Source organism: Muscardinus avellanarius, assembly GCF_963383645.1.
Source record: "Muscardinus avellanarius genome assembly, chromosome: 18".
NCBI lineage: Eukaryota > Metazoa > Chordata > Mammalia > Rodentia > Gliridae > Muscardinus > Muscardinus avellanarius.
This window is the reverse complement of record NC_137804.1, coordinates 12,152,732-12,178,030: the sequence shown is the minus strand read 5'-3', so window position 1 is coordinate 12,178,030 and position 25,299 is coordinate 12,152,732.

The following is a 25,299-nucleotide window of genomic DNA, read 5'->3' as shown; positions in this document are numbered from 1 at the left end:
CAAATGAGCTGTTACACAGGGCTATAGTCTTTGAAGACTTGACTTGGGTTGGAGGATCAGCTTTCAAGGTTGAGGAGGACACACCAAAAACAGGAACCTCTGACTTGTAGAGCCTAGTCTAGGAAGTCAATGCCATTATTCCCACTGCGTTCTATTGGTAGAACGCAGATGCAGATGTGACATCATGCCCTATTTCCCTGGGTGTTGAATGTCCTATGACAGCGGGAGAAGGAAGGGCATAATTGGTCTTCCTACCAATAGATACTGCATTCAATAACCAGAATGTAGTAGCCAGGTTCCACAATGACCTCCAGCAAATTCTGCTTTCATATAAATATAATCAGCCCACTGTAATCATGCATCATTATGATGTATGATTTATGACATCATACATCCTGGTAGAGTGTGAAAGTGGATTATACAATGGTGTGAATCAACCCAAAAGAATGGAAACCAAAAGACCAGACTAATGCCTACGTATCTATGTTCATAGCACCCCAATTCTCAATTGCCAGACTATGGAACCAGCCAAGATGTCCATCACAGGTGAATAGATTACAAAACTACAGGATATGTACACAATGAAATTTTATGCAGCCAGGAAGAACAACAAAATTATGCCATTTGCAGGGAAATGGATGGAACTGGAGGACAGTATGCTAAGTGGGATTATCCAGTCATAAAAAGTAAGATGTCGGATGCTCTCCCTAATATGCAGAAGCTAGGGAGAAAATTGGACAAGGGAGGTAATCCAGATGAAAAAGGAAAAACTTTAGACGAGTAAAGGTGACCTAACTGAGGGGGATGGGAGGAAGGAAGAGGGAAATTTCCTAATGTACATGATGTACATTCACAAACATATCAAAGTCAGTCACTAAGCCAAACATGACAAAGAGGAAGGGGGAGGGATTTCGGGTGGGAATTGGGTAAAGGCCAAATGAGTGATGTGTGTATGTACGCTGCTACCATTCCGTACTTCATAATGATGGATGATTACAGTGGGCTGATTATATTTATATGAAAGCAGAATTTGCTGGAGGTCATTGTGGAACCTGGCTGCTACATTCTGGTTATTGAATGCAGTATCTATTGGTGGGAAGACCAATTATGTCCTTCTTTCTCCCCCTGTTGTAGGACATTCAACACCCAGGGAAATAGGGCATGATGTCACATCCGCATCTGCAAGACCATTGCTGACCCACGTAACAGCTTTCTGTAAACGAGGAAAAACTACCATTCCTAAGAAGTAATTCTACCAGTTGGAAAATTATCATGATATAAATTTTTTTTGGTGGTACTGGGGTTCCTGGAAACCCTTCTACCTCCGGGCTACACTCCCAGACCTATTTTTATATTTTTATTTGGAAACGGGGTCTCTTAAGCCAGTATGCGCGGCTGGCTTCGAACCTGCGTGATCCTCCTGTCTCTGCCTCCCAAGCACGGGGATTACAAGCATGTGCCACCACGCCCAGCATGGTATAATTTTTTATGGCAAGACACTTTGCCATATCTGTTTGAAAAGTGTTATACTATACCAACATATTATTATTATTATTATTATTATTATTATTAATTATTTTGTGACTGGCCTCTTCATGAAGTGGTTTTCAGCATTTGGAGTCTAACTAGTTAAATGTGCATTTAAATTGGCTAAATTTAATGGGAGCTTCATCTTGCCACAGTCTTTCTGGAATCTCTTCAACAGGTGTAATTTTTCCTTTCACAGTGCTCCCTAAACACTAATACTTCTGTAACAACAATTATATACACGTTTTTTGTGGTACTGGGGATGGTACTGATAATCAAACTCAGAAGGATTATATCTCTGAGCTATACTCCAAGCCCTTTTTTAAATTTTTTATTTTGAAACAGGGTCTCAATAAGTTGCAGGGGGCCTCACTAAGTAGCTGAGGCTGGCTTTGAACCACGATCCTCCTGTCTCAGCCTCCCAAATCTGGGATTACAAGTGTGCACCACCATGCCTGGCTTATACACTTCTTTACACTAGAGTTTGTTGTGTGTTAACCTTACCTTTTGAGGGTAAGAAGTGATTGACATTCGCCACTCATCTCATATCTACTGATACATGCCTAGGTATGTGCATGATGATAAAAGGAACGGTTAATAAAAAAGTGGTGCTGGGCGTGGTGGCACACACTTGTAATCCCAGCATTCGGGAGGCTGAGACAGGAGGATCGTGGTTCCCGGGCAGCCTCAGCTACTTAGTGAGGCCCTTTGCAACTCAGTAAGACCCTGTTTTAAAATAAAGAATAAAAAATAGGGCTGGGAGTGTAGCTTGGTGGTAGAATACCCCTGGGTTCCATCCTCAATACTACAAACATAAGAAATGAAAGAAAGAAGGAAAGAGAGAGAGAGAGAGAGAGAGAGAGAGAGAGAGAGAGAAAGAAAGAAAGAAAGAAAGGAAGGTAGGTGCAGGTTTGAAGCCAGTCCTAGCTGGCTTAAGAGACCCTGTTTCCAAATAAAATATAAAATAGGTCTGAGAGTATACCCAGGAGGTAGAAGACCCCTGGGTTCCATCCCCAGTACCACACAAAAAAAAGAAAGAAAGAAAGAAAGAAAGAAAGAAAGAAAGAAAGAAAGAAAGAGAGAAAGAAAGAAAGAAAGGAAGGTAGGTGCAGGTTTGAAGCCAGCCCTAGCTGGCTTAAGAGACCCTGTTTACAAATAAAATATAAAATAGGTCTGAGAGTGTACCCAGGAGGTAGAAGACCCCTGGGTTCCATCCCCAGTACCACCAAAAATAAATAAATAAATAAATAAATAAATAAATAAATAAATAAATAAAAAGGTGGTAAGAAAGACAACCCTGTTCTCCTAGTACTTATATTCGAGTGTGAGATATTATCAAATGTGAAAAAAATATGTGAACAAGTTAACTTCAGATAGTTCTCAGTACTGTGAAGACACCTGTTAAGGTTGAAAGTAAAATGACCCTCAGACTTCATGCTCCAGAGGCAGCAGCACTCACAGGTGGGTCCCTGGGGTGTGCTCTGAAGACAGGAGGTGGTTAGAGCTGGGTCACTCGAGGTACGACCTTAGGAGCTGTGTATGTCCTGTACCCTCTTCCCTTTCTCTCTCTCTCCCCACTATCATACACTGAGGACCTGTAGCCCTGGCTCCCACTGGGCAGCAGTGTAAATGGACTCTTTATATGGGCGGAGGTCTCCAGACCCATAAGCAAATAAATATTTTTTTCTTTTCTCTAAGTTTTCTGTTTATCACAGTGGTGAGGTTGCCGACTGAAACAAAACTAGAGTTGGGTACTGGGATTAAAGAGCAAAAGAGTGGGCTGATGTGTGTTTCTGGGGGTAGGATAGGAAGGGGAGGAGAAGAAAAGTCTTCTTGGAGGAGAATTTCATTCATATTTTGTAGCTTCTGTAGCTAACACAGTGCCTTGCGATACTAGACATGAAACAAAAATGCTTCTAAAGTTATGGAAGGTGAAAGGCCAAAACACTAGGAAATAAAAACCCCCAGGAACACCATTTTGATTTCTGCAATTATGGACTGTATTTTAACTCCTGGAGGAAGACGGAATGTGTATTCCACCACATCTGCTTCTTGTAAGCAAAGCACAAAGGCTTGGTTAGGTCTCCTTAAATGAAACTCATTTATTTCTCCTCCCTCGCTGGAATATAAATAAAACCAAAAGACTAAGCCTATTGAACATAGTTGCTAAATCAACCTTTAGTGTTTAATTGCATTTAGATTATTTTTCTTTATTTTGCAATAGAATGAGGACCCAGTGAGTAACTTGTCCAGTTTCAAAGTGTCCAACTTCAGAGGGAGGAATGTGGAGATTTTGGAAGTGGCCCATAGTAGGGTAGTGAAGTGACTCAGAGCTGCTGAGAATCTAGAGCCCGTGGAGAAATGTTAAAGAAAACGAGTTGATTTAATCAAGAAAAGTAACCAAAGGATGCTTAGTATTAAAAAGACATGGAGAATATGGGAGCTGCTTGTCATGTACTTTAATAATCTTGGGTTTTATTGTAACTGGAAAAATTTAGGTCAGCTTTTAGGTAAGATTCCTTTTCTAATTTTGAAGAATTACCATAACATTACAAATGAGTTAGAACTCTTTGACTGAGTGAATTGGATCCAGAGTCCAATTCTTCTTATTAAAATTGAGTCCAATAACTTCTTATTAAAATGAAGGCAATTAGTCCATGATTGTATTTATAAAGGCTAGAGTAGAGACTGTTTCTTATGTCTCTCTCTCTCTCTCTCTCTCTCTTTTTTTTTTTTTTTTGTAGTACTGGGGATGAAACCAAAGGGTATTCTACCTCCAAGCTACACCCCAGCCCTAATTTTATTCTTTATTTTGAAACAGGGTCTCACTGAGTTGCTAAGGGCCTCACTAAGTAGCTGAGGCTCTCTGTAAACCCCAATCCTCCTGTCTCTGCCTCCTGAATGCTGGGATTACAAGTGTGCACCACCACACCCGGCTCTCTAATGCACCATGTGATCGCTAAGGGCATAGGCCCTCAGATAATTTTGAATCGTTGAGCAGCATCTATTAGAATTTTTTATTTTAAGATATGCAATGCCATTCTCAATATTATATTTGGTAAAGGGGAGGGACTTGGGAGGGCTGGGGGAAGCTCACCAAACATGCATTTATTCATATGTATGAATGTATGTATGCATGTATTTCTCTATCTTTCTGAACTATATTATGATGTGAGACTATAATACACTAACAAAAGTATATAAAAATTGCAAAAGTAGTAAAAATGTACTAAAAGATATTACAACTATAATGAAACTGTGCTGTTCTTTTAGTAGCAAAACTGACAGACAAACTCTGGAATGTCACCCAACCTTCTCTTCTAATCGGTTTCTTCTTCTAAGTCTGCTTGGTATGAATATTTATTGGCGATTTTTCTGCAGCATCTTATGTAGAAGCACATGGCTAGAGCCTTTACCAGTTACACTTTCCAGAGTGTCTTGGCCTAGAAGAGAGGCTTTTGAGGCATCTTTCAGCTCTTCTTACCTTGTGTGTTGGAAAATGTCATCGCTGTCTAGGTCATTGGCTTTTCTGGTCTTGTTTCTTGCATGATTCACTTCTTTGGGGTTGGAAACATGGTTGTTTTTTTTTTTTTTTCCAGCTGAAATTAAAATTCTCAACCGTATGTCTGCCATCCAGAGTTCAGTCTGTCTGAACAGCCCATGTTGGTTTCTGGATCGTGTTTGTCAATGACATTTTGTGCTAAGATGTGAAATACAGATGTCAAGTTGGCAACTTCTAACATCATTTATTGGTTTTCGTTTTTCAGTTTTCTTTCTTCGAATATGCTCAAGGTTTAATTCAGGAATACAAAGAAATAGTCCAGCTACTGAAAACTGCATGTTACTGAAATTCTTCTTCTTTCAGTGATGGGCAATTAGACTGGAAGGGGGCTGGTAGAGCGAAGGACAGTTGCGTGATGGAGTGCCATGGCTGCCTGGTTGGCTGAGAGTCCAGCTCTGCAGCTGTCATCCTTTTACTCTTAAAGCACCATTAGTTTCGGTCTGTTTTCCAGTACACACCACTTCATTCTCCTTTGCTTAACAGACATTCTTCTTTCTTTCTTTCTTTCTTTCTTCCTTTCTTTCTTTCTTTCTTTCTTTCTTTCTTTCTTTCTTTCTTTCTTTCTTTCTTTCTTTCTTATTTTTCAGTACTAGGGATGGAAACCAAGAGCATTTCACCTATGTACTACAACCCCAGACCTATTTTATTTTTATTTTTTATTTTAAAACAGGGTCTCACGGAGTTACAAAGGGCCTCACTAAGTAGCTGAGGCTGTCCTCAAACCACGATCCTACTCTCTCAGCCTCCCAAATGCTGGGATTACAAGCGCGCACCACCACGCCTGGTTCCTAAGAGTACTCCACGAGATAGATGTTTTTGCCACCAAAGTGTTCTACACTCTTTTCCCCCTCTACTTCCTTCTGCAAAACATAAGTAACCTGCAATTCTAGGAGTCTCCATCAGCCTCTGGAAGGAGACTGGGAAAATTCAAAGTAGGGTCAATATTTTAGTCTCACGATTTCCGTTACTTTTAGCTTCAGCCTTCTTTTGTGTATCACTCAGTTCTTTGAAAGTTACCTTACAATATTCCTCTGGCATTCCATGTGCTATTATGTGAGCATCCACTTCCAAGTGGATTCCACCATTTTTTATGATTCCTTGCTTTAGCTTCTTCTTTAGCAATTTATATTACCGTGAAGCCATATTAAGAAACGGCCATGGTTCTTGAATTCTTGAATATTTCTTGACTTTTCTTGAATCTGGGCCAGTGATGTGATACTTTCAGATAAATTGGAAGCCATTGGGACTGTCAGCTTCCACTGAGTTTTGTGGGTAATTGCCCCCAAGAATGCTAATTCTGTTACCACTTGAGTAAGTTTACTGAAGCTATTAATGAATTAGCTTGATGTTTTACTTGGAAACGCTATATTCCAGGCACAGGTGTGTCTGGTTACATGAATAAATAAGACCCATCTTCAATTTGCCCCCCACCATACCTTTGCAAATGTACAGTCTATGAGAGAGAAATGCACAGACACCAATTAGAAGCCGGGCATGGTGGTGCATGCTTGCAATCCCAGCATTTGGGAGGCTGAGACAGGAAGATTGTGGTTTGTCAACAGCCTCAGCTACAGAGTGAGGCTCTTTGAAACTAATGAGACCCTGATAATAAATAAAGAATAAAAAAATAGGGCTGGGGGTATAGCTCAGAGGTAGAATGCCCCTGGGGTCCATCCCCAGTACTGAAAAAGAAAAAGAAATCAATTGGAAGTGTGATAAGAGTTTGGGTAAGGGGTAAGCTTAGATGGATTAGAAACATATTAGAAGGGCCATTACCGTTCTTGGTTTCAGAATTTCCTAATAGTGTGGGTGTCTAACTAAAGACCTTAGTCAGCCATCTATTGCGCTATGGTTCAGGGTTCAGTCTCTGTTCATAGATTAAACCTCAGAATCTTCTTCCCCAAGTAGCTCCCAACAATTTCCAGAAATATTTCTCTGGAGTTTGAATGCTAATTCAATCTTATTTAGAGAAAACTGTTATCAGTACTATCCTTGGGTTCTTGTCCTTCAATGAACGTATGTAGTGGTAAGAAGGGTGAGTGTGGATTATTCTGGAATTTTTCATTGCTTTTAAAATTTAGTGTGGATGAGTGAAAAAGTCTTTTATAAATGCAAGTATCTGGATCCTACTCCCATATGTTTGTAAATTTCTGGGGTTAAATTTGCATGTTAAACCTAGCATGCCTCATTATTCTGATCTGATCCTGCCCTTTGATTAACCAGTGGTTGTTGGAGACACTAGGCGGAAGAAAATGATGGTATAAACAATGACTTAGCTGTTTTGTTAGGTACATTTAATTTTTGCCCAAGCTGAAATCTAAACCACACTTTCAAAAACACAATGAAGCAACTCAGCCGGATTTGGTGAGACGAGATTGGTTTTCAAATATAACCCATTCACCCAAGGCACTGCACAGTTCTGAATGTTGTCTTACCTTGTCTTAACCTTGGCAATTAATGGGGACCAGTTGCTTTGTTCTTTAATTCTTACTTTTCACAATTATCCTTAGCACATGTTCAAGGAAGGATGTGAATGTATGATTAATAATAGAACCGCAATTACCAGTATAAAGTTAATTGTACTTCTGTCAGTGCTGAAATGTATATGACCTTTGGTAAAATGTTAAGCTAGGCGTGGGAGTATTGTGACACTTATCAGGAGGTGATATGTGTACGTTTCAACCTGAGCTATCATTTAATTTAAATCTACAAAAGCCCATCTTCTGCCTTTCCACTTGAAGTTTCCTTAATAACATGTTCCACATCATGTTTTCCTTTATGATGTGTTTTGGCTGCCAGCAATCATATCTTGATTTTTTACTACAACTTCAGTTTGATTAAAAGATCAAAACTTTGTTTTTATGATCATAAAAGTAAAATTTATTGTTAAATTTCCAGAAACCCGCTGAGACAGGATTGCAGTTTGTGAACAGACTCAGCTACTTAGTGAGGCCTTTTGAAACTTGGTGAAACCCTGTTTCAAAATAAAGTATAAAAAATAGGGCTGAGGGTGTCTCTCAGAGGTAAAATGCTCCTGGGTTTCATACCTAGTACTGTAAAAACCAAAATTCCATATCGTGGTATTAAACAAAATGAATTATGTTCTCAAAACATCATGTCGCAAATATTTCTTTGATGGTGAATTCTGAAATCTTGTGAATTAGACTTGAGAAGTCTCTACCAAAGTCCAAATAATTGGCCTAGGAAACCAGCTGACAGCACCCTCCTAAAAATGTAGAGAAGCTGGAATCAATTAAAATATTCAGGCAAGGGGATATTTTGAATTATTAGCATTTTCTAATTAGCTAAGACCTAAGAAAAAGTTTCTTTGGCATTTTTAAAAAACATAATATTAAAAAGAATCCAATCATTCCATGGACATTGTGTTGGTACACTATAACTGGTAATCATTTATATGCTCTAGGAGCATAGAACCATTGAATTGTATAGAGTTAGGGCTGGGTTAATTAACACAGACCATCAAATTTAACCTTCTTTCACAATCAGTGAAATGAATATCAGAGAAGATGGCCATGAGTATTCAGTAGTAGTATCTGATACATTTGAAGCTCATTCCTGTTCCTTCTCAATGATCAAGCATGGCTAATCTTGTGGTTTAACGTCTAGCTGGCATCTTGCTAGTTGTCCCTTCATTCAAGTTGGAAGCTAGAATGTTCTGCTAGCACTTTGCTGTGTCTGATCCCATTAACCCCAGCAGGACAAGCAGGGCTGAGAAGGCCTGAGAGTTGAATCTGGCCCTGCCTGTTCAGATGGTCAGAAGCTAAAGAAGAGTTGAACTGAGCAGGCAGAATGTAGCATTTAGCCAGCATGCCACCTTCTCTGTGGCAGAGATTTAGCAAAGCTGTCAGAATCAGCAAAGGCCAACACAGACTTACGCAGGGATCCTGAGAGACAGATGGGAGACGGCGATGGCGATGGTGCAGTCAGAAGCGAGCAGGATATACTGGTGTGCCAATCTGCATCCCTCTGTTCTCTCTGCCTGAAGCACCCAGTTTCTGATGAATTAAATCCTTATGATTCTACTCTTCATACTACTCTTGGCTTTTGTAGTGTTGGTCGAAGTCAGCTTAGGTATTGAGGGGACTCACAGAACAAGTGCATTCTAGATATCATCCTTAAAAAACACTTTTCATGAAATGGATAACTATTATATATATATAATTACTTATTGCTGTTTTTTTATTTAGTTGGGCAAACTCAAAACTGTTTCTTTAAGATTGTGTTATTAAAGATAGAAATTTGGGTATGTTTTGCTTTTCCTGGTAATCAAATTCAGCACTGGATTTTTAGGTCAAGCCTATGCCCACAATTGGCAATTTTATAAGAAGCAACTAAGAAATAGAAGGCAGATGAAGATAAAAAAAAAAACCCTTAAATGTGCTGTAAAACTATTTGTAGATGTCACTGGATTTAATCTACAATAGTTTTATCCTTTCTTCTTTTTTTCCATCTACTGTGGCTTTCCAGTTAAAATTTTTTTCTAATAGAAATTTGTTGATTACAGCTCTACCTTAAAAAATAAACAGAATGTGGCGACAGAGTCTATCTTCATACTCTGCAAGTAGCAGGAAAACATGACAATGGTCAATTAAATATAAAGGATTTAGGCAAAAAAGCAGCCTGGCAGCTCAAGTGAATCAAGGTCACCACACTGTTCTTCTCTGCTCTTTTTCTCATGGTTGCAAAATTATTGCTCCAGCTCCAGGCAATGTATGTACGTTTAAAGAGGGAGAAAAGGAGGGAAGGTACAAGCCAGCCTTCTTTGTTCCTTTGAACAGGAAAACAAATGATTCCCCAGAATTCCCCTTCAGAAGAATTATACTCATAACTCATTGGCCAGAACCATGTCACATGATCATGTCTCCAGGGAAGGAATGCTGGGAAAGTATGTAACTTTCAAGTCCCTGTGGTAGGGACTTGATGTTTAGAATGGTTTTAGCTGAGCTTATTTAATTTGAGAGTGTGGCATTTTGCAAGCCCAGGGAGGTGGTAGCAATGGTGTGGTCAGGGTGTCCCTAGGATGAAGTTTCATTTTATAACGAGAATAACTGACTCTCAAATGACCTGATTTATTAACTAGGATATACATGCATTGATTTTGTTTCAAATGAAGACTCCTAACAATGTGGCTTGTTTTCAGTTTGTTGGATTCATGACTTATATATGCATAGCGCTTTACTATACCAAGCACTTATTATCAGAGTTGATCCTTATAAGAATTGGTAATACAGAAATGATGACTCCATCATCATTGAGACAGAAGGAGCTTGGGCTCAGGCCATGATGGCAAATTGGGACTTGAATCTGGATGATTTTTGCTCTAATGTTCATATTACTATACCTGCTGAGAACGATATATAGATATATGCTTTAATAGATATGAAACACAAAGATTGTTTGGACAGAGTCTAAGAAGTGTTAATTTTTGAAACTGCAGACAGTGAATAATTCAGAGAAATGTACGATGTATTCTGCCTGGGTGACAGTGTGCCATCTTTTTTTTTCTCCCCCTTTCTCAGAGACACTCAGCCAACAAGTCCTCAGGTGCTCCCACCTACAGCAGCTGGTCCAGTGCTCAGCCACATCAGGTAAAATGTTCCTTTTTAAGACCCTCCACACACTTACTCTCTTTGAAGTGTGCTTAAATGTACGATCACTGTTTTAGTGTGCAAGTTTTAGAAGCAATTGGGCTTTCATCTACTCTTACTTTGAATGTGGCTCCTCTTGGTGATGGGCTGTGCAATTCATTGGTTGCTTTTCTCTGCTTCATTTGGGTTCCGGGTTTGGGAGGGGGCAGCAAGGGGAAAGACAGAGCATGGATATCCCCCTTCCAGAGCCCATCCCGGCGAATGGCAAAGATCAATCTAGTCTCACCATTATTAGAAATGAAATTTGTCTTGTTTTTCTTCAACAAACGATTGTTCCTCTTTTTTTATTCTAGGAAATTGGTTGCACACCCATTTACGCGTATGGTGTGCAGTGTCTCTATGCACATACAGTAATAGAGTTAGAAAAGTTTCTCATAGTACAAAGAATTACTTTTGTACCTACTTATGTGGCATGATTAACAACCTCTGTTTAGGTCAAGAAATAGAGAACATTAGTTGCCTCTTAGGAGTAGTGAAACCGGGAGAGTGGTGTGATATCTGTGTGTACAAATGAAAGAGGATCTTTTCTGGGAGTACCAGTGTTTATGGGTGAAAACACTGTGTCCACGTGGGCTTCTGTGTAGTCAAGTCTTCCAAATTTTGAAGCAGTTTAGAGTGAGAACATTGTCTTTGGCTGAAAAGCTGAGTAGGGTGAACATTTACATCTCCCCTTCACTCTGAGCTTAAGAAGAAATGGGCTTCCATCTGCCTTTTGAGTTATTGGTTAGAATGGTCTCAGACTTTTTCAAGTGACCTCAGAGTCTGCAGTGCTTCTAAGAGCGGCACCTTATAAACACTTTATCTTCATATCCGCCCTAGTTTTCTTGACTCTGTGTGACATGAGGTATTAGTGCTAACTTACTCCAACATTAGTGCTGTGTGCGAAGTTTTCCTATGCACCTTTTTATCTTTTCTCTTTAAATTACAAATTGATATTTTTCCGATAAAATATTAAGTGAAATTGATGGGAAAATAAATTATTTCATTGTGACATATTTTATCCCAGTGCCTAATTTTTTATATTGCACGGGTTGTTGAGAAGTACAAGAGAGGTGGTGGTTCTGCCTCCCTTGGCCTCAGTGTTGTGTGGATGCTAGAGTGTCTGCTAACTATGGAAGGAAAAAAATTCCTCCATTAATGTGCACCAAGAAAAGGGACAGAGGCACCAGCAAACAGAGATTGCTTTGGATAGGCAGGCTCACTTTACTTCCAACCTGGAAGCTGTAGCATGAAGATTCATGGTGGACTGTGGAGCAGTGTTTCTGAGAGCTGAGCTAAAGCTTTCTATGTAAAGAGTCGAGAGAGTCGCAACTCAGGGCTCTGTTTTCACCCTGAAAAAGTCTTTGGAAATGTTCTAATCCAATTTTCACTGTCCAGAGAAAGAGAGTTTGGGAGATTAATATTGTCTACGATTATATGAAATTAGTTGCTCTAGCATTGTCTGTTCATTGGCTTTTACAAGTCAATAAAGATGCTTCCGGATCTATTAGGGGGACTTCTCGGTGGCATAATCTAATGTTGATATCCTGTGAGTCAGTGCTGATCCTGAAAAATGGTGCCAGTGATGAAATCAGATGAGAAGAGAAGAGAGGGGTTATTTTGGGGACAGTTCTTCATTCAGCGAATATATCCTTTTAGTTTTCTATTGTTAAAAACAACCTTATTTTATAAAGTCATGGAATTATTCGGGGGTGTTTATGTAGTTTTAATATCTTATGAAAGTTAAAATCATGATCGTCTTATATGCCCCACATTTTTTCTCTGAATAGTTAGAGGTCTGTGAAACCCAAGAGTGAAAAAGCTACCAAAAATAGGCTTCATTTTTGCCTGTCATATGGTGTAAGAAATGTGGTTATATTGGGGGGAGGGATGAGAGTTCTTTCAATCTTAGAAGTGCCTTTTTAATTGAAGGACATAACAGGGTGGCAGTTTCACATGATACTTTTGTTATAATGAATATCAGTATCATTTCTTTCCTATTGAGGGTTCCCTTTAATTCTAAGTGAAAGGAATCACGTGGTTTTCTATATTCCATGAATTTCCTTGGCAGTTGTCTCTTGTGCTGGACAGGTGCCACTTTCAGATCCACTTTAACCTCATACTTTGACAACTATTTTCCAGGCTCCCTTGCTAATTATTTCTAAGAAGAATCTTTCGATGTGAATGTTGACAGTCATTAAAAAAGAGATAGGAAAGGAGGATCCAGATGATTTCTCGCCCTCTCCTCTTTTGGGCAGTATCTCTCTAATACCTGAACCTCTGGGTAGATTCAGCTCCTATGAGGCCACGGCTGCCCTGCTTTCTGGCTTCTGGGTGTAATCTCCTTTTTCTTTTTACTCTCAGGGGAGGTAACAGCTTTCCTTCCTCACCCTTCCCTGGTGACTGTTACAACTAGTTCTCTCTATTAAATTCCTTCTCTTGGATGGACTGGTATGGACTGCTTTTCTGAAAGTTGTCCCAAATGTTCTCACTAGTACACCTAATAATACATCTATCATGGCATTATGCATTTCATCTTTTATTCTTACAGTGACTTTTTATTTAATAAATTTTATGTGAGTATTTACAGGATCACTAGCCTTGTGGTTGTTGAAAACTCTGAGATTTATTTTCCTGAGCTGGCCTGGTGGGTGGTAATCCTTTTACACCCCTATCCCACACAGAATAATTATTCCCTTTCTTTGTTACTCAGGCTCTTAATCCTTGCCTTTTAAATTTGTGTTTATTGCAGAAACCTTTGTCTTTTGTATTTGCAATATAATAGGCTTATAGGCTTCAGCCTTTGAAAATACCTATACAGATTCTCAGCCTGAGGTTAAAAGGAGAACTGCCAGCTCAATCCAGGATTCCAGCTTCTGCCGTTCTCTGGCTTTTGGCATCAGCAGAATAGATCTTTTAAATATTTAAGTTATTTAAATGTACACTCACACAAACACACGCACACGTATTTAATTGAGTCATAGGTTTATATTCACTTGTGTGCATGTGAGTCTTGTCCTGTTTGTTTACACTATTTGTAAACCTGAGAAAGACACATAGATACAGTAATCAGCAAATCAATACACAGATGGACACCTGCCTTTTCATAGAAATGTACTCACACAAGAATATATCACTACTCCATAATCAGTATCAACGTGGCTCACATTGATTGAATGACTATGAGGTATCTGTTAATTTCTTGGTATGTTTCCTCTCATCTCATCTTCACAATATCTCTGTGATAGAGATGTGAGATTTGACACCTCAAAGAACTGACAACCTGAACATTTAATTGACTCAGCCAATGACATAAGGCCCTAATCTCCTAACCATTATCGCTATGCATCCCTAAAGGTTTTAGGGAAGTTTAAAACCACTGAAAACCATTTCAACCAAGAGTTACACCTTGAATGTAACATTTTTGGCATTTTGCTACCTTGCTATGCACTGAAAGGAATTTTTGTATGGTTTTCTTTGTTGAAGAAGGCCTTCTCTGCATTTCCATGTGGGTCAGGCTAGTTGCCAAGAGACAACTTTCAAACCATAAAGTTGTAATGTATTTACTAACAAGCTTTATTCTGAAGAGCACCGTTTTGTGCTTTATGTGGAATGGTTTGAAAACATGTTGGTAAGAAAATGTTCCCATTGCTTTGTAGTTTGTCAGGAATGCACAATAAAGTTTTATATGCTTATAAATATCTATACCAAATAAAATAGTTGTTATGAATAAATGAAACTGAGAAGTGAGACTGAGGACGGACTGACTAGCATCTTTAAATTTGAAACACATAAGGATAAACTAAAATGGTGATAGGCTTTCTATGCAGATCACGTACTTCTTTTTAGAAAGGTTCCTTACTTCCCGTGGATTTCCTCCCATTGTCAGAAAATGTCTTATGAATATTATGTAGTTTATCGCTCTGCCCTTTGTAAATGGAAAGATTTTCTTTTGGATAATAGGCATCTCTCCAACCCCTGTATTTCTAAAGCCTCCGTGTAAAGGCTTGATCAATAGATCAACTGGTGACTCTTACCCTTTTGGTGAGTAACCTCTGTTTAGACAAGTCCTTGGTAGCTGAGAGCCTTCAATTTCATCTCACTAAAAGTGAAAAACAGCAGTCATGCTGGGGCCAGCCTGTAGTCCCTGTACTTGGGAGGGTGAGGTGGGAGAATCACAGGTTTGAGACCAGCAGCACACAGTAACTTAGTGAGACCCTGTTTAAAAAAAAAAAAACAAAACAAAACAACTATCTATCTATCTATCATCTATCTATCTATCTATCTATCTATTATCTATTTATCTATCATCTATCCATCTTTCATCTATCTATTATCTATCATCCATCTATCTATGTATCTATCTAATCTATCCATGGTTGAGGTATAATGGCGCAGAGGTAGAATGCCTCTGGATGCAATTCCATTACCACAAAACGAAAACAAAATAGTGAAAAACAGCGAGTCTTTTTGTTGTTTTTTAATGATATAATGTGTTTAGGTGTAACAGCTGACTCAAGAGAATTCAACTAGATAGTCCAGTATTGTGTTCTAGTGACAGCTAGCACTGACAGAATCCAAGGCCAACCACAGAAGTTTCAGGTATCAAGAAAGACTGATGTTAAAGTAGGAAGTAGAATTTTTTTTTTGTTGTTGTTGTTTTTAAGGAAGTAGAAATTTTATTCTATTCTATTCTTTTGTGTGGTAAGAGAAAAGAGAGTCCTTGGTCCACTGACAAAAGACTACCCCCAGTATTTTTTTAAATTGTTTATAGCGGCACGTGTATGACAATATGTAATATGTATATTTCAATATATTATGTGTACAAGTATTTCAATATATGATATATACATATGCATACACACACACACATATATGTGTGTGTGTGTGTGTGTGTGTGTGTGTGTGTGTTTGTATATTTCTTTTTTTGTGTGTGTGGTACTGGGGGTAGAACCCAGAGGCTTTCTACCTCCAGGCTACGCTCCCAGACCTATTTTATATTTTATTTGGAAACAGGGTCTCACTAAGTTGCTGAGAGCCTCACTAAGTAGCTGAGGCTGGCTTCGAACCTGTGCGATCCTCCCGTCATAGCCTCCCAAGTGTTGGGATAACAAGTGTGCTCCACCACGCCCAGCAGGTGTTTGTATATTTCTAACACTCATGGAGTAGGGACTCATGAAATATCTGTTGAATGAATGAATAAATGAATAAACTGTATGAAATAATAGCAAGAAAGGAGTACCTCAAATTCTTATTTATCTTCCTTCTTTTATATTTTTTGGTACTTGGGATTGAATTTAGGGGCATTCTATCTTTGAGCTATACCCCAGCCCTACTTGTTTTTAATTGTACTTGGGATGGAACCCAGGGGCATTGTACCTCTGAGCAGCACCCCCAGCCCTATTTTTTAGTTCTTTTAATTTCGAAACAGGGTCTCACTGAGTTGCAAAGGGCCTCACTAAGTAGCTGAGGCTGTCCGTGAACCACGATCCTCTAGTGTCCACCTCCTGAATTCTGGGATTAGAAGTTTGCACCACCACTCCTGGCCCTATTTTTTATTCTTTACTTTGAAACAGGATCTGAGTTGCCAAGGGCCTCACTAAGTAATAGATGAGGCTGTCTGTGAACCATGATCCTCCTGTCTCAGCCTCCCAAACGCTGGGATTACAAGCGTGCAGCACCATGCCTGGCCCTATGTTAGTTTTTATTTTGAGGCCTCACTAAGTTGCTGAGGCTGGCCTCCAACCTGCTATACTCCTGTGTCAGCTTCCCACATGCTAAATTATAGGAATATGCCACAATGTCTGGCTCATATTTACCACTTTTTCTTTCTCAAATGATTAGTTTCTACTGTCTCCTTACCCAAGGCTCACATCAAAGCTGCTACTTATGAATTGATTGAAGTACAGTGCAGCTCACTTCAGCTCAGGTGAGGTGAAATCATGTTTCCCTCAGGCACTGGGATGAGAAACCAGGGACCAGGAGACCCCACACTCTGAATCATTCCTTCAGTCCTGATATTGTGCATTTGTGTTATTCATGTTGTGGCTTTGCATTAATAAGATAGCCATGAGATTTCCATGATAAGCCATCAATGCTGAAACCATGTGTATCGTTGCTTGGTTGATGGTATCCATGGAGACAAATGTGAACTCTCAGTTTATTTTGGCTCAGGAGTCTGAACAAAATCAGCCTTCCTTATCTCTTTGTGGCTTTGTTGAATGGTGGGTTTGCAATTTAAGTAGACAGAACAATTTTTTTATATATCTGTATTTGTATCTATATCTATGTAACACCTGCCAGTCAATGATCATCAGGAATACACATGTGTTCAACCAAATTTGGGCTCATTACCTGCTGCTGTGGTATGAATATGTTCCTCCAAATTTTGTATGTTGAAAGTTAATTGCCAATGTGGGAGTAAGTATTAAGAGGTGGGCCTCTAAATCATGAGGGATTAGTCTTCACAGATGGTGTCAGGGCTCTTATAATATGGTATCACTACTCTGTTTCATCAAATGAGGAAATTGTATACATTCCTTTCAGAGGACACATCAACAGTTTCTTTTCCTTTTCTTTCTTTTTTTTTTTAACTAGGGATTGATCTCAGGGGGCATTCTACTTCTAAGCTATACCCCTATCCCTGTTTTATATCTATCTGTCTGTCTGTCTGTCTATCTATCATCTATTAGTCTTTTGAAAGTATTTTTTTTTGAAACAGGTTCTCACTAATTTGCCGAGACTCGCCTCAAATCTGAGATTTTCCTTTCTTAGCCTCCCAAGTTCTGGGATTACAAGAATGTATCACCATGCCCAGCTAAAGTACTAGAATTTCTACTAATGTCTTTACATATACTATCTCCCTTAATCCTCTCGATATCATTATGATATTGAGAAATAGAAAACCGACCCTTACCAGACACCAAACTGCTGACACCTTGGTAATCTTGGCCTCCAGAACTAAGAGAAAATAAATTTAGGTTCTTTATAAATGACCTAGTCTATGGCATTTTGTTATAATAGCACTGAAACAGAAATTAGCACCGAGAAGTGGGGCATTGCTCTAACAAATACCTAAAGATGTGGAAGCAACTTTGGAGCTAGTAATGAGTAGAAGCTATAAGTGTTTGGAGGAACAGGCAAGCAAAAGCCTCAGGCATTTTGTTATAACAACATGAACCGACCAGGGCACATTTTTTCATGACTTTCTTGCTGTGGTAAACAAGACAGCATGTCATGGAAATGGAGAGCATATCAGAGATGTTGTTAGGAGGGGTTAAGTGGACCCGGGTTAAATGGTTTTGATGAGTTAAAGAAATGGGTTTTTTTTTGGGGGGGTATTGAATGCTTTCAGGAAGTGAGGGCAATTCCATGATTGGGCATCTTGATAATTTTATCTAGTAGGTGGGGGGAATGGAGCAAAGCCAAGTTAAACAGTGGTAAAAGGAACTTCAGTCACTATTGTTTCCTGGGTGAAGACAATGTTTGCTCACTTTGTGATTTGGACAATGGTTCTGTTTTTCTTTCTGATTGGATGTGAGTACAGAATGGTCTTGTTTTTGTCCTGTTTGATTAGGGTTATGAAGTAACCTCATCATATCTGATGTTGGCATTCTGTGTACAGCTTTTGGTTAAGGAAGTAAGTTCAGGGCCTCTACTCATGACAGCTATTTTGCACGCGCACACACACACACACACACACACACACACAACTTATATGTTATCTATATAAAATGTAAGGTCTACGCTGTTCTTCCCAATACTTGGATTTGTCCTGATATTTGCATTAATATATTTGAGAATCTGACCAAGAATAGTCGAGTGGCAATGTTCTTAACTAAAGTTGACATCTAGTTAACATTCTAACATTATAAATACAAAGATCAGGAGGAAGCTGAAATACCGTTTTTATGCCTTTGTAAACTATCTTGTCCTACTTAGTGTTTACTTAGAGGAGAAAGCTAAAGCTGATAAAGCAAATTTTCTATATTATGAAACCTTATAATTTTGGACTTGCATTGGAATATGAATTCCTAGAGTACAGAAAATCAAGGTTTGATTTGATGATACTTGTCTTCAAAGATGGTGTCCTAATGAACCATGCCATGTAGTGGGTGCTCTTTCCTGTCTTTGGAGCTAAGCTGCCTGGCACTTTGCTTTCAAGCATAGTGGGTTAGAAGCGACACCATAGGGCTTCTGAGCCTAGATGCTAAGTGGTATTACAGTTTGGGTCTTGTGCTTTTACAGTGCTCACTATAAGATGAGTTCAGTGCCACGTAGATGCCTAGCTATCTTAAGAAAGCCATACTGTGTGAAAGCCCAAAAGAGACCATATAGAATGAGTCATTTCCAGCCAGCCCCTAGCTATTTCAACAATTCCAGCAGAGGTGTGGTCATATAAGAGAAGACATGTTTATATGGTCCCTGTTACCATCTGACTGTAACCCCATAAAAGACCCCAAGTTCAATCACTCAGCTTAACCCAGATAGCCATTTCTTATATTGAAAGAGTTAACTGAAACAATGACTCATCTTCAGATAGACAATACTACAATCCAAATGAATGACTAGGGAAATACTGGCAGGTAAAGGTCAGCTATTCTGGGTCGAATAAATTCTTAATATTCATTTGCATTGCTCAAGCCTTTTCTATGAAAAGAAATAATTTTTAGTGTTTGAAAAAAAACTCTAGAAATTTTACCCTCCAATTTTTTTTTTTCTTTGCTGGTACTGGGGTTCCTGGAAACCCCTCTACCTCCGGGTTACACTCCCAGACCTAATTTTATACTTTTTTTTAATTTGAAAACAGGGTCTCTTAAGCCAGCACAACTGGCTTTGAACCTGCGTGATCCTCCTGTCTCTGCCTCCCAAGCGCGGGGATTACAAGCGTGCACCACCACACCTGGCTCAATTGTCTTTTCATTGTTCATTTGCTGAACAAATATCTTCAGACGCATGAGAGTCATTTTAAGTCTCAGTGTTCACTCAGATTCTAGGATTTAAGATCCTAGAAATCATCTCTTGCACTTTTTTTGTGGTGTAGACCAAAGGAATAGTTGGGTATAGTGAAGACAGTAATAGTCATCAAATGTTATATTTGATGCCCTGGATTGCCCTATATTTCTATGGTTAGGTGGGACCACATGGCAATTTTGGTCAATGAAATGTTAGTTGAAAATGACATGTCACGTTTGATCTGAGGCAATAGAAAGCCTATTTGCAATTCCCTAGTTTCTATTGCCTGATACAGGGATAAAGCGAAGCAGGTGTTCCAGATGGGGCGGTGACATGATGGAGGAGTCTCCACCAGCCTGGCTCCCTGGGTAGATGAGGAAGCAGAGCCCCCTGTTAGCCCTTGATGGCTAGTTGCATGAGCCAGAAACAAGAAGATGAAATTTGGTTGGGCATGGTGGTGCACAATTTTAAACCCAGTACTTGGTTGGTCAAGACAGGAGGATTTCTGGTTCACAGCCAGCCAGCCTCAGCTACTTAGTGAGGCCTTCAATAACTTAGATCCTGTTTCAAAAATAAAGAATAAAAAAAAAAATAGGTGTAGCTGGGAGGTAGAATGCCCCTGGGTTCAATTCTCAGTACTGAAAAAAAAAAAAAAACAACCCTGGAATTCATTTGTATGTATAGCATAAACTAATACAGGCAGCTTTAAATTTTCATAAACACCATCATACCTACTCTAAGTCGTTCAAAATCAACTTTAAAATTAAATTAAAATATATAAGATTTTCATATAAACATAACTTTAAGATAGAACTTCTGATTTGATTTCCAGGTAAGTTATTTCTATCTATAAATATCTCAATGTTGAAATTCAGAAAATATCACTACTTTATTTATTTGGGTAATTTGAGAACACTCAGTACTGAAAATATTCTTAAATTAGTTGAACTTCTTTCTATTTTTGACAGAAATTTTGTATTTAAAATTAAATATAGCAAGTTAATAACATATTTTACCGGGGTAAAATCAATGTTAGAGGCTGAGTCAGGAAGATCGCAGGTTTGAAGCCAGCCTCAGCAACTTAGTGAGGCTGTCAGTCACTTAGTGAGACCATGTTTCTAAATAATAAAATAAAAAAAAAAAGCTGCATGTACAGCTCAGAGGTAGAAAGCCCCAAGTTCAATTTCTAGGACAATAGTAATAATAATAGTAGTAGTTATGTTTTATATTAACAAAAACATTTAAGATTTTTTCTTTTTAAATGTTCATTATAGAATTTCCATAGTTGCAGAGAATTTTATAATAAGGCCTATATGTCTCTCAATCCAGCTGCCACAATTATCAATGTATGGGTAGTTTTTCAAATGAATTTGGGGAATTGGAAATTTTATTCTATTCTGATCTTCTCATGTTTGTCTTAGTGATTGATATTGATACGTTTGTTAAAGTACCTCATGTGCATTAGAGAATTTCTCTCTTCCCCTCCCTATCCCCTCAATTAGTTCATCTTATTTGCTCATCTAGAGAATTTCCTTCTTTGCCTAGAGTTCCTCTTTTGACCCATTTTCTCCCTAGCTTTCTCATATTAGTGAGAGCATCTGATTTCTTATTTTTGGTGACTGACTAATCTTACTTAGCATAATGTCCTCCAGTTTCATCCATTTCCCTGTAAATGATGTTATTGTGTTTTTCTTTATGGCTGGGTAAAATTCCATTGCTTTATCTATCCCATAGTTTTGTAATCCATTCATCTGTTGATGAACATCTTGGCTAGTTTTATGGTTTGGCAAGGGTGAATCGAGCAGCTATGAACATAGATACGTATGCATTAGTTTGGTAGTTTGGTTTCCTTTCTTTTGGGTAGATACCCAGAAGTGATATTGCTGGATCATCTAAGTTCATCCCCATTCTTCTGAGGATCCTCCATATTGTTTTTCAAAGTGGTTGCACTAAATTGCAATCCCATCAGCATTGTATTAGAGTTCCCACTTAGACATTTCTAAACCCTTATTCTAATATTTACCTCTGTGTGCTTGCAATCAATATCGGAATGTCTTTGGCATCTCTTAAGGCCTTCTCTGGACCAGCTATATAATTTGTGAGGCTCTGTTTTGGTAACCATTCTCACTGCTGTGACCCAAACACCCAACATGTAAAACTTAGAGGAAGGACTTATTTGCTCACAGCTTTGGAGATTTCAGTCCAGGTTTCAGTCCTCCTTTCAAGCAGGAGCCAGAGCTGCTGGTCCTCAGGACATCATGGTGAGGAGCAGAGAAAGAGACTGAGAGCTAGTGTCACCTCATGAAGGCAGGAGAGAAAAGAAGGCTGTAGCAGCTTGGGAAAATATACTACCTGTGGCCACAACCCCAGAGGTTCGCCTCCAGGCACATTCCAGCTCTAAACATATGCCTTGAGGATATTTTAAATCCAAACCACAATAGGCCCTGTGCAAAGTGTTAAAAAAATTACTGAGACTTTAAAGAAGAAGATAGCATGGCATTAAAAGAAGTGTGAGGCCCTTCTGAGTGGAACCTTGTGGGACAGCAGAGGTGGCACACCCTTGGAGCTGACCTCAGGCCTGCTGTACCATGGTCCACCTGCTTTGCCATGTAGAGTCATTGCTGGATTTGCATTCCTTCACTAAACCTTCTGGTGCAGTCTGTGTGGCCACTTTTCTTCTCAATCCCTCCCCATGGATCTGAGTATTGGCCTCCCCAGCTATTCTTATTCTCTAATTTGTGCTTACTAGTCTGAATGGGTGGCAGAGCCAGCATTTCAATACCATTCTACTTATTTCAGAGTTGTGGATTATAACCTTTCTGCTGTTCTGACTCTTGCTCTCACAGCCTACCTAACCCTTGACAGAGTTCTTTCCCTGGGCTAGGATTCTGAGGAATGGGATTTAGTCATTCAAAGACACATGTCTATGGAAACAGCAGAACTGACTGCTGTTCACCAGTCACCTAGAATTTCTCTCTGGAGCATCCACTGGCTTATTATCTTCCTCCTACCTACATCCTCTCTTTCTGACTAGGGACTGTGCTTTGGGACTTAGGAAAATAAAATAGGTTAAGAAAAACAGGATGGCTCTCTACTATAAATTCACCCATCACGATAACTGATCTGTTAGCAAAGTTAATATGAATACCTAAAATACAGAAGCCTCCCCTGCTAACATCAAACAGGAGAAATGCTAAAAAAATAATAATAAAGGCAAGAGAGGCCAGGCAGTTATTTGTAGCAATTTATTTATTTTTTTTGTAGTACTGGGGATTGAACCCAGGGACATTCTACCTGTGAGCTACATCCCCAGCCCAATTATAATTTTTATTTTGAAACAGGGTCTTACTAAGTTGAAGAAGGCCTCAAGAATTTGCTGAGGCTGGCCCAGAACCTGTGATCCTCCTGTCTCAGCCTTCCAAGTCCTGTGATTACAAGCTTGCACAGAGTCTGGCTTTGTTTGTGGCAATTGGTGGGTATGTGGACCTGGATTTGGTGGTCTTCTTCCCTGGATGATGATTGCTTTTAAAAGAAACAACAGTGAATCATTGGCAGTATGATCTCTTTTTTTTTTATCACTAATGTTAGCCTCTTACATCCCACGTGTAAGATGTATGGCGCTTATTGTGGAATGCCATACATCAATTTATCTTTTCCATGGCCACAGTATGAGTGTGTCTCTGGAATTTGAAAAACTAAGCTACAGGATTTGACCTTGATTGATGTACAGTTTTTAGGTCCATAGTTAAGATGTAGTTTTATAAGACAGTTATTTTATCTTATATAGGAGTGGGTGTGTGTGTGTTTGTGTATGTGCAGACATATACAACATCTTTACATTTGGAAGGAAGAAAAAAAATGAGGAAAGTGATGGGCTTATCATTTTGGATTAGAAAGCCTAGGAATTCCCACCACAATAATGGTGAAGAACTTGGGCTCAGAAGATACACAGAGGAAGATTCATACTTCAGTTCTGTTATTAGCTTCATCTTAGACATGCAAATGAGTATCTCAATGTTTATTTCCTTATCTGCGAAATGGAAAAAATGACTAGACCTGATTCAGAGAGTACACATAGAATACTGCCAGCAAAAACTTTATCAGCACATTTTTCTGTGTAAGGCAAGCCCTGGTGAGACCAAGTCATTTTTACCACTTAACATTGTATTCTGGCAATGAATTTCCACTTCTGCCCTTAAGGATCATGGTTTGAGCCATTGCTCATGTTGATAGAATGGACACTTCTGTGTAGTGTGTCAGATTCAAGCTATTATTCACTTGGCCATCATTCAAGCGTGGACTGGAATAAATTTCGTAAACAAAGTAAAGATAACATCTTTTGACTCATTGAGCAAAGTACCTTGACAATTAATGCGAACATCGTATTAGATCTGGCTATTTTTCAGAGTGTTTTTACAGACTGGTGGATGCTTAGGTAAAACCCAGTAATGGTTATCTCTGTAACTGAAATGTAAACCAGAAAGTGAGAAGCTGTGAGTAACCTGAAGAAAATTTAAGTTGGTGCTTGGGGTTGTCAAAGAGAATTCTCCCACTCCAATAATTATACTTCTCATAAATGGCATTAACAAAATCGGCACTTTTCTGTGGCCCTCTGAATATTACAACTATTATAAACCTTGATTTACATTAAACACAATTTTAAACTGCATCTACATTTCACAGTAAGCATAGTATCTGTCTATAAACATTTGAAATATCTTTTATTTTTGGCTTTTGAAGTCATTTGACTATAAGAACAAATATAATTTATGAGGGACTATATTTCTCTACAATGATTGTGCATAAATTAACATTCATGCAAAGAGAAAAATTGAATCTATAATTGTTTTCAAATGCAATGATATTTTATGAATACTGAATTTTACCACTGATGAAGGAGCTGGTTTATAATTTTATAGATTTTTATGGACTAAATTTTATAGATTTGGTTTTATAGTTTTATTTTCAATTTTGGAGCCAATCAATTTGATTTTTATATTTCTCCTGTTTTTGCAAGCATTTAGAAAGGTCTGAAGCCTGAATATTTTGTCCTTCTGTCCATTGTTCTTAATGGTAAAATGACCCTATTGCTGATCTGTTTGAGAATATGATTCATAGGTTTTTATAGAAAATTTTAAGTTGAAAGTTAAGTAGTTTGGTAATAAAACAAAATATAGGCATTTGGTTACATTTTATAGATTAGAGTTTAATTTTAGTTTTAATTATAGTTTTAATAGTTTTATTAGAGTTTTAATGCAAGGCCATAGTCCCATTTACCAGATACACTTTAAAATTTAGAATTTTTGAGAGGGTTTTTAGAAATTAAAAAAACATGCAATCATATATTCTGTAAGACTCCTAAAAGGGTCTGGAGCGCCATCATTAACCAAACACATTAGCATTTCTGCAGTGAAAGTTATGAATATTCAGCAAATGGGACTAAGCAAATAAAAAAAGCTCTAAATCAGTTTTGATCAGGTTTTACTTCCAAATCTGTTCATGTCAGATGAAATTTTGCTGCTAAAATGCCTTATAAAAAGGTTTAGAGCTTTCACAGTTTCTTAAAATTTGGAATACAGTCGAGGAATTATAGAGCTCTGACCCATA